Raw genomic sequence first — 9,832 nt, forward strand, 5'->3', positions numbered from 1 at the left:
ATACACTCTTCAAAAGATATTGTACTTGCACATATTAGATATTTAGGGGTAAGTCAATGATCGGTGTTAGAACTTTAAAATAATTACAGAATAAGAAACAATCTTAAAGACTTCTCTGGTGGTTCAGTGGTTGAGAATCCGCCTGCCGATGCAGGGGACACAGGTTTGAGCCCTGGTCTGGGAAGATCCCACATGCCGCAGAGCAACCAAGCCTGTGTGCCACAACTACTGAGCCTGTGCTCTAGAGCCCACGAGCCACAACTATTGAGCCCACGTGCCACAACTACCAAGGCCCACGTGCCTAGAGCCCATGCTCCGCAAAAAGAGAAGCCACAGCAATGAGAAGCCCACACACCGCAACAAAGAGCAGGCTCCGCTCGCCGCAACTAGAAAAAAGCCAACGCACAGCAACAAAGACCCAGTGTGCCAATAAATAAATATATATATATTTTGTTTTTTTCAATTTTTTTAAAGCTCTTTATTGGAATATAATTACTTTACACTTTGTACCAGCTTTTGAGGTACACCAAAGTGAATAAACATATTTTTTAAAAAAGAAACAATCTTAGTTGCAACCACATCTTATATAGATTATAGGCTTGTAAGAGTGAGGAATTTTCATAATTTAGGCATGAGACGTTTTATGGTTTCATGCAGACTGGTTAAAGAAAACAGAAAATGCCTGATCATGCACAGAAGTGACTGCCATGGACAAAAGGAGGTGCAGAATTGGGGAACTGGCATGTCTACTCCTTGCCAGTCACACTGCACTCCTGCTCAAATTCAAGTTTATATGCTCCTGGGTTAAGATGGTTTAAGTGACAAAGACTCTCTCCTTGAACAAACTCCAGTCAGGTTCCTTTCAGCTCTCTTTGTGTAGGCCCTGGCCTCGGGCATGTCCTTAAGAGTCACCTTTAGCAAGATTCCCGTCAAGTCAGATTAGCCAGAAACCTCCCTCTTTGATATCTGATCACTTTTCTCACCGCTACTGTCCCCCGGGTGATGTCTGATCACCTGGCTTGCCTTTAGCAAGAATCCTATTAGGTCAGTTTAGCCAGAATTCCTCCTTACCCCTGATGTTTCCTCTTAGTAATCTTCCACCCTACTTCTTGGCTATAAATTCCCATTTTTGCCCAGCTGTATTCAGAATGGAGCCCAGTCTCTGCCCCTACCGCAAATCCCATTTGCAGTGCGTTCAATCTCTCCCCCCTACTACAAAACCCCACTGCAGTAGTCCCTATACTTTCATGAGAGTCCTTAATAAAGTCTGTCTTACTGTTCCTTAACAAGTATCATGAATAATTATCTCTTTAATGTAAGACACTCAAAAAATATTTTAGGAAGCAATGATTATTTTGTTAACTGAATGCTACATCCAACTGGGGAGTTTATTCATCTGTGAAAAAAAAATATGCTGATCTCCTTGGGTGCGTTTTTGTTGAAGGAGAAGAAGATGATGTGGTCCTACCAAGAAAAATAGGCCTGGAAAAGGAGAGCCACACACCCCTGCAATGCGTCCACCGAGGAAATGCTAGAAGAACGAATGTTGAAACAGTGAACCTAGTCAGAGACAGAGAAGATGAAAGTTCATGATCCCAAGGATGAAGAAGTCTCTCTTGCCCAAGTGGATACTCCGGATGATCATTAGGATTTGTGGTATTCCGTGGAAATGATTCTCCTTTGGAAAGCAAAGTCTATTACTAAGCTTCACTGACATCTTTGTCACCATCTTGTTTGATTAGAGATGGTAGACTTTGAAAGGCTATTTTAATTTTTTTACTCTCTTTCACAAATAAACCATGACAGATTGGGAGGAGGAGACATTTATAGGTTTTGGGGAGTGAGAATTAAGGATTTGGGAGGTTTGTTTTTTTTTTAAAACAAAATCACATAAAGTAGCATACCACATCTCTCTTGGATTCACAGCTACTTTTTCACATTGTATTCCTTACTTCAAATTAGACTTTTGGAGGGATTCTTCATTTAATTTTAAATAATATTTGGATTTCAAAAGGGAAATCATATTCCTCAGCTGGAGTCAACTCTTGTGGATGGGAGAGACTAAAGCCCAGGTCATGGAGGACACAGCATTCTGTCCTTGCCGTTCCTACCGTCTATCACTATTCTGAGTTGCTAGGGACACGCTGAAAGAATATTTATGCTGTACATGTTTTGAAAGTCTATTTTCCCTCATTCCCCCTTAACCAAGAAGAAGCTTTAAGTTTCATTAATTGGTCTATACCAAAGTCAGTATTCAGAGGCAAGATTACTGTTGCTTCACCACAGCTGTTCTAGCCTGAGCTTCTTCCAATATTTTCCCATTTCAGCTGTTTTCAACTATCTAATGTTAATTTCATTGGTTTTCTCAGGAAAGATGGAAGGAAGGAAGGAAGGAAAATAGATGTTAGGAAATATTCTCATGTATTACTAATAGTTCATTGTAGAGTGACAATTTGCATATATACATATATATGTATGTATGTATATGTGTGTCTGTGTGTCACATTCGAAAAGGTCAAGAACCCTGAGGAATTACAATGTATTTATAAAAATAATCTTTCATATTACAAAACTTTTATGTATTATAACACTTATATAGCCCTTTTTCTGACTTTTTTAAAAGGCTTTTATTTTACAAGTCCCCTATAATATCTCTTTCATTAGGGAACATAAAACAGGAAGTGGACTTCCTAGGTGGAGCAGTGGTTAAGAATTCACCTGCCAATGCAGCAGATACAGGTTCCATCCCTGCTCCAGGAATATCCCACATGCTGCAGAACAACTAAGACTGTGCAGAACAACTAAGACTGTGCACCACAACTACTGAGCCTGCGCTCTAGAGCCCGTGAGCGACAACTATTGAGCCCATTTGCCGCAACTACTGAAGCCCGTGCAGTGCAACAAGAGAAGCCACCACAATGAGAAGCCTGCGCACCACAACAAAGAGTAGCTCTGCTCGCCACAACTTGAGAAAGCCCACGTGCAACAAAGACCCAACACAGCAAATAAATAAATAAATAAATAAATAAATAAATTTATTTTTTAAAAAAAGGGAAGTCATGGTCCTTGATCTGGAATTAAGTACACAAAATATACACATATAGAGCAACTGAAGGACAATAAAATCAAGTGTAAGTTTCTACGCTAGAGTTCAAAAGTGTACAAAATCTTATTCCATAATGACCTTCCACTTTGTCATTATAGAAAAGGATTTGACATGGTTGTCCAAAGGACAATCCAAAGAAGATATACCATACAAACAAGGTCACAGAAGAAGGTAGAAGTATGCATGCATATTTTAATATATTATTATACACAGGAGCAGAGGCCTGGTGAAGAAATAATAAGAGAAACTTTAGAAGGGAAGAGAATTGATATCTATGTGTTAAACATATTAAAACTAAAAATTAATTGGAAATCTTTTCATAAAGTTCTGCCCAATTTACAAGCATAGGTATCAATTTGTCATTTGTCGAATTTTATGCTTTTTGTGTCCAGAATCTACCATTTCCAATTGTAACTGTTTTTCTCTGTCTTCATTTCAGTGAGTCTAAGCTAGTTAACTCCCAAAGCAAAGAGTGTGGTATATTCTCTTTTTTTGTTTTGTTTAAATGACAGCTAAAATAATGCTCTCACTTCTAAGAAAATCAAAGAGTAAAGTTATCCATTCTTGTTCTGATTCCACAGTCAAAAGCAGCTGGAGTTTATACAAGGTCCAGACAGTTCAGACCCAATTGGAGCGGGTTATTTTCCTTTTCCACTTCTGACTGTGAAAGACCTAGTGCCAGGTTATCATTTCCAGAAAACATCTATGCCAGAAAAACCTGCAGATAGAGGCCTTTTTTTTTTCTTTCTGAATTGTTAGTTGGTCTCTCAGCACATTTTGAATGTAACCTTTTTAATCCCTGCATTTGCAATTAGAGATTAAAATTCCATTCCAAGAGCCATTTGGCAGATGGCATAGCATGAAAAAACTGGAGGTAGTTTAAAATTGTATTTATACAGAACACCAGATGAATTTGCCAGGCTGTTTCTTCCTGAGCTTATACATTTGCTTGTGAAAACTGATTGTTTAAGATGTAAATTTCATTTGCTGGGATTTAGCATTTTTATAGGATTTTAAAGCATCAATTAATCTATCTCTTTTGTTCAGCACAGTTGCTTTACATATGGAAGTAAAATCTATACTTAAAGAAACTACTTCTTAAGAAGATTAAGTCACCTGAGCAAAGGTCACCAAGTTAGGTTCAGAAAGGCCACATGATAATGGGATGGACAGGCCACTGAACCAATGCATCTATTAAGTGGAAGCCTCATCACATCTTAGACCACTTAGGCAGTTTGATTCTTAATAAATATTTTTCCTTTAGCTTCCTCCACAAGCTTTTAAAAAATATCCTTATAGTTTTTAAGTTTTATTGACATACAATAGATACAGACAAGTGCACAAATCATAAATGTATAGCTTAAGGAGTTTTTTAAAGTAAGAGTACCCATGTAAACACCTCCCAGTTCAAGAAACAAAAACTTACTCATACCCTGGAAGCTTCCCCTGTGTTCCTTCCCAAGTTATTTCCTCCCCCAATATAACCACAATTTTAATTCCAGCACCAAAGATTAGTTTACATCTCACTGAAATGTATACAAATAGACTCATCTAGCATTTACTATTTGTATCACACAGCATTCTGCTTGAGATTCATCCATTCTGCTGCACAGAGGGGGTATTTTGTTCATTGCCATTGCTGTACATAAGCATATTTTATAAATATATAACAATTTATCCATTTTACTATTGATGACCTTTGAGGATTTTTCTAGTTTGGGGTGATCACAAATACAGTAGACCCCTTTATCTACAGTTTTGCTTTCTGAGGGTTCAGTTACCCACGGTCAACCTCAGTCTGAAAATAGTAAATGGAAAATTCCAGAAATAAACAATTCACAAGCTTTAAATTGTGCCATTCTGTGCAACATGACAAAATCTCACACTGGCCCTTGTCATCCTGCCCGGGACATGAATCACCGTTTTGTCCAGCGTATCCCACCCATGAGTCACTTAGGGGTCTCTTCTTGGTTATCAGATCAACTGTCGTGGTAACACAATGCCTGTGTTATTTCATAACGGCTTCAAAGTGCAAGAGCAGTGATGTTGGCAATTCGGGTTTGCCAAAGAGAAGCCCTAAGGTGCTTCCTTTAAGTGAAAAGGTGAAAGTTCTCAGTAAGGAAAGAAAAACATGATGTGCTGAGGTTGACAAGATCTACCGTAGAAACGAATCTTCTATCCATGAAGTTATGAAGAAGGAAAAAGAAATTCGTGTTAGTTTTACTGTTGCACTGCAACTGCAAAAGTCATGGCCCCAGTATGTGGTAAGTGCTTAGTTAAGATGGACAACGTATTAAATTTGTACAAGATATTTTGTGAGATCATATTCACACAGCTTTTATTATAGAATATTGTGAAAACTATTTTATTATTATTGTTATTAATCTCTTACTGTGCCTAATTTATACATTAAACTTTATCATAAGTAAGACTGTAATGACAAAACAGTATGTATAGGGTGTGGTACTATCCATTGATTCAAGAATCCACTGGGGGTCTTAAAACATATCCCCTGCAGATAAAGGAGGGCTGCTGCAATGCTTCAATGACCATTTTTATACATTTTTTTGGTGAACATACATATACATTTCAGATAGGATTAGATGTATTTGTGCAATTGGTCACAGTTTTCCAAAATAGCCATGTCCACCAGCAGCATATGAGGGTTTCAGTCACTCTCCATCCTTGACAGCACTGGGCACTCAGTCTTTTTCACTTCAGCAATCTGGTGCGTATGTAGTGCTTTGTATTGTAATTTTAATTTGTACTTACCTCATGACTAATAAAACTGAGCACACTTCCATTTTTATTGGTCATTTGTGAAATGTCTGTTGTCATTTGGCCATTATTCGATTGATTCATCTTTTTTTTAATTTATGCTAGATGCAAATCTCTTAAGAGATACATATATTGCAAATAATTTCTATTCTGTGGCTTGCTTTTTCACTCTCTTGGGTCCTTAAGAGGTTCTTAATTTTAAAGAAATTCAATTCACCAATAATTTTTTTCTATATGCCTAGTGCTTTTTATGTTTTATTCAAGGAATATTTTCCTCTCTTAAGTTCACAGGCTGAACTATGCTATCTTCTAGAATCTCTATTGTTTTACCTTTCAAACCTGGGTCAACAATCCAAGTGTATTTTTGTATATGGTGTCAATAGGGATTAAAGTCATTACTTTCCATTAGTAAAGGAACGATTGAGCCAGCGCCTTTTATTGGAAATACCACTGTTACCCCTTATCCTGAATGCACTGCAGTGAGATCCTTTTCATAAATCAATCATTCCTATATATGTGGGTCTATTTCTGACTTTGTCTATCCGTGTGTCAACAGAATACTATCTAATTGTGTAGCTTCATAAATCTCAAAGTTGGTGGAATAAGTCCTCCAATTTTGTTCTTATGCAATAATTCATTGGCTATTTTGGTCCTTTGTGTTTCCGTATATTCCACATATTCCAATACATTTAAGAATCACTTGTGCATTTCCACAAGAAAATATAACTCGAAGAGATTCTGACTGAAATTGTATTGCAGAATAGGTTATTTTGGTGAGAACTGACATCTCTGCAAAACTGCATCTTTCATTCTGTTAATATGGTAGTTCCCTCTTCTTACCAAAGTCGCTCAATAACCTTTTGTTTTTGTCTGTGTAGGGTAACTATATATCATTTAATATGCCTATTGCTAGTTTTTGCTTTGCTTTGCTTTGCTATTGCATTTGGTGTAACTTCAAATTTTATTTTCTGACTTTATATTGCTAATATTTAGAAATGTGTGTGTGTACATGTGTGTTGAATGTGATTTCTGAGAATCTGATAGGCCTACTTATTAATTCTAATGGTTTGCCAGCACTCTTTTGGATAGTCTAAACATACAATCATATTTGTAAATAATGACTTTTTTCCCTTTTTTTCATATACGTTTTGTTTCTCTTACTTCCATTATTGCCCTGGCTAGAACTCCCAATAAACTTCCAATAAAAAGTGGTCATAGGGGGAATCTTTGTTTTACTCTGGATCTGAGGGGGGAAGATTTCAGTAATTTATCCTAAATTAAGATGCTTACTATAGTCTTTTTTATACTCTAAAAAATTGTGAAAGTTCTTTTTTATTCCTTATTTATGATTTTTTATCATGAGTAGGTATTTACTTTTATCAAACACTATTTTTTGCATTTATTGTGATAATCATGCATTTGTTTTCTTTTTGTGTTTTTAAGTCTATTAATGTGAAGTTCAGTAATTGATTTTGAAATATTCCACACACTTTGCATTTTTGAATTATACATAATTTTGTTGTGCTGTATAATACTTTACATATTATTTGTTTTGATTTACTAATATTTATGGCATTTTCATTTATGTAACATAAAAGGGTTTAGTCTATATTTGGGCTATCCCGTAATGCCCTAGACAAGTTTTGGTATCATGATAATGCTAGTTTTATAAAATGAGTTGAGAAGAGTCTCTCATTTTCCATCCTATAGAAAAGTTTGTGTAAGGTTAATGATATTTCTTCCTTAAATTTGTTTGAAGAAGTTACTGGTAAAGCTCTGTGTCTAATGTTCTCTTTTATAAGATGTTAAGTTATTTGTAAATTTATTTTTTGTGGGTTCAGTTTTTTCCTTTGATACGGAGCAATTCAGAATTTCTATTTCTTCTTATGTTATAACTGTGTTTTTATGGGGCTTTACCCATTTCACCTAAATTACAAAGTACTACTAAGATTATTTTATGATGTCTTTTTTTAATATTTTCTAATGTCTGTAGGCTCTGAAGTGATTTATTTTTTTTCATTGCTGGTATTGGCAAATTGTGCTTTCTTCCTTAAGAGTATTTCAATTATATGAGGTTGTTTTTTGGAAAACAAAATTTTGACTTTACTGATTTTTCTCCTACAAATTTACTATTTTATTAGTTTCTCTTATCTATTATTTCCTTTTCTTTTAGTTTATTTCCTGATTTTTCTAACATTTTTCATTGGATAAAATTATTGCCTTTTCCAGCTACTTTTTTCTTTTGTAATATACACATTTAAGGCTAGCTATTTCCCTGTAGCTAAATGGCACATGTTTTAAGAAGTACTTTTTACCATTTAGTTTGAAAAGTTTTCTAAATTTTATTTTCATTTCTTCATTGACCCATGGGTTGTTTAGAAATATATGTTATGTTTTCAAAGATACTATTTGTTTTTGATCTTCTACTAATTTCAGTCTGGCTGAAGAACACACTCTGTATAAATGTAATCTTTGGAACTTGTGAAGGTTTGCCTTAGGAGCAAACACTTGGTCTGTTTTATATGCATTTGAAATAAATGAGCCCTGTAATTGTTGGGATAGTGTTTTAAACATATCAATTAGATCATGTCATGCATTGATACATTTTTCCATATTTCTACTAATTTTCTAGTATATCATGCATTGAAAGGAGTGACTATCCTATGTGAAGTTGATTAATTTTTACTGTTTTTCTGTTATTGTATACACAAACTACAATTGCTATATTTTCCTAGTAGATCAATCCTTTTATAATTATGAAATATCTCATATATCCAGCAATGTTTTTTCTTATAGTCTACTTTTTCTAATGTTATTATAACTATGTCAGCATTCTTTTCTACGGTGTTTGCCTCTTCTATTCTTTTTCAAATTCTTTTTCCATTTAGGTTGTTACATAATATTGAGCATAATATTTGGTCTTTTTTTTTTTCCCTTTCTTATAGTCTTCTAAAGTAACCAACCATATTTTACTACTTTTTCGCCCACAATTAGTGTTTTAGTTGTACTTTATTATTATTTAAAGATTTCCCTAAAGCTTATACTACCATGTTTGACCTATTAAATTCTACTATAAGGTAGTATTGTACTTTTGCCACCACCAGGGCAATATAAGGATGTTAGAACACTTCAAATCCATTTACTGCTCTCCAAACTTTTACTTTTATGTTCTCTACAAATTGTTCTCTACAAACAATTACTTTATGTAATTGTCACCTATTTTGATTCCAATTACATTTATTGTTTTGTAAGTCAATATACATTAGATTTATCAACATATTTGCTTTCATTGCTCTTCATTACTTATTGAATCTTCATACCTTTATAAATGGTCATTTTCCTTCTGCTTGAATAATCTGCCTTAAGTTTTCTTTTTAGTGTGTGTCTGCTAACAATAAATTCCTTTTTTTTCCTGCTAATATTATTTTCTCAACTTTCAATTTTTAAGGTTGGAAGTTATTTCCTTTATGTACTTTAAAGACATCATTTTAATGTCTCTGGTTTCCATTATTTGTGCTAAATATCTATTTATCACTGTTGTTGTTATACCTTTGAAAGTAATGTATATTTTTTTCCTAGCTATTTTTTTAAGATATGCTCTTTATCTTTGGTTATACTATCATGAACCAAGATGTATGAATGTGTGTTTGTCTTTTATTTTTTTAATCTATACTGCTGGCAGTTTAGAGAAAAACTTTCTAGATTTGTACATTGATATAATTCATCAGATTTGAAAAATTCCTGGCCATTGTATCTTTAAAGATTGCTTCTATCTGACTCAATTCTTTCTTCTCCTTTTAGAACTTTACACATATGATAGGCCTTTTTGTACTAGCCCATATATTTCAAATGTTCCTTTATACTTTCCCTAATGGTATCTACCTGCATATTTTCTACTGACCTGTCCGTAGCACATTAGTTTTCTCTTTTGGTACTATACCAAACTGT

This window comes from Hippopotamus amphibius, chromosome 1, assembly GCF_030028045.1.
Source record: "Hippopotamus amphibius kiboko isolate mHipAmp2 chromosome 1, mHipAmp2.hap2, whole genome shotgun sequence".
NCBI lineage: Eukaryota > Metazoa > Chordata > Mammalia > Artiodactyla > Hippopotamidae > Hippopotamus > Hippopotamus amphibius.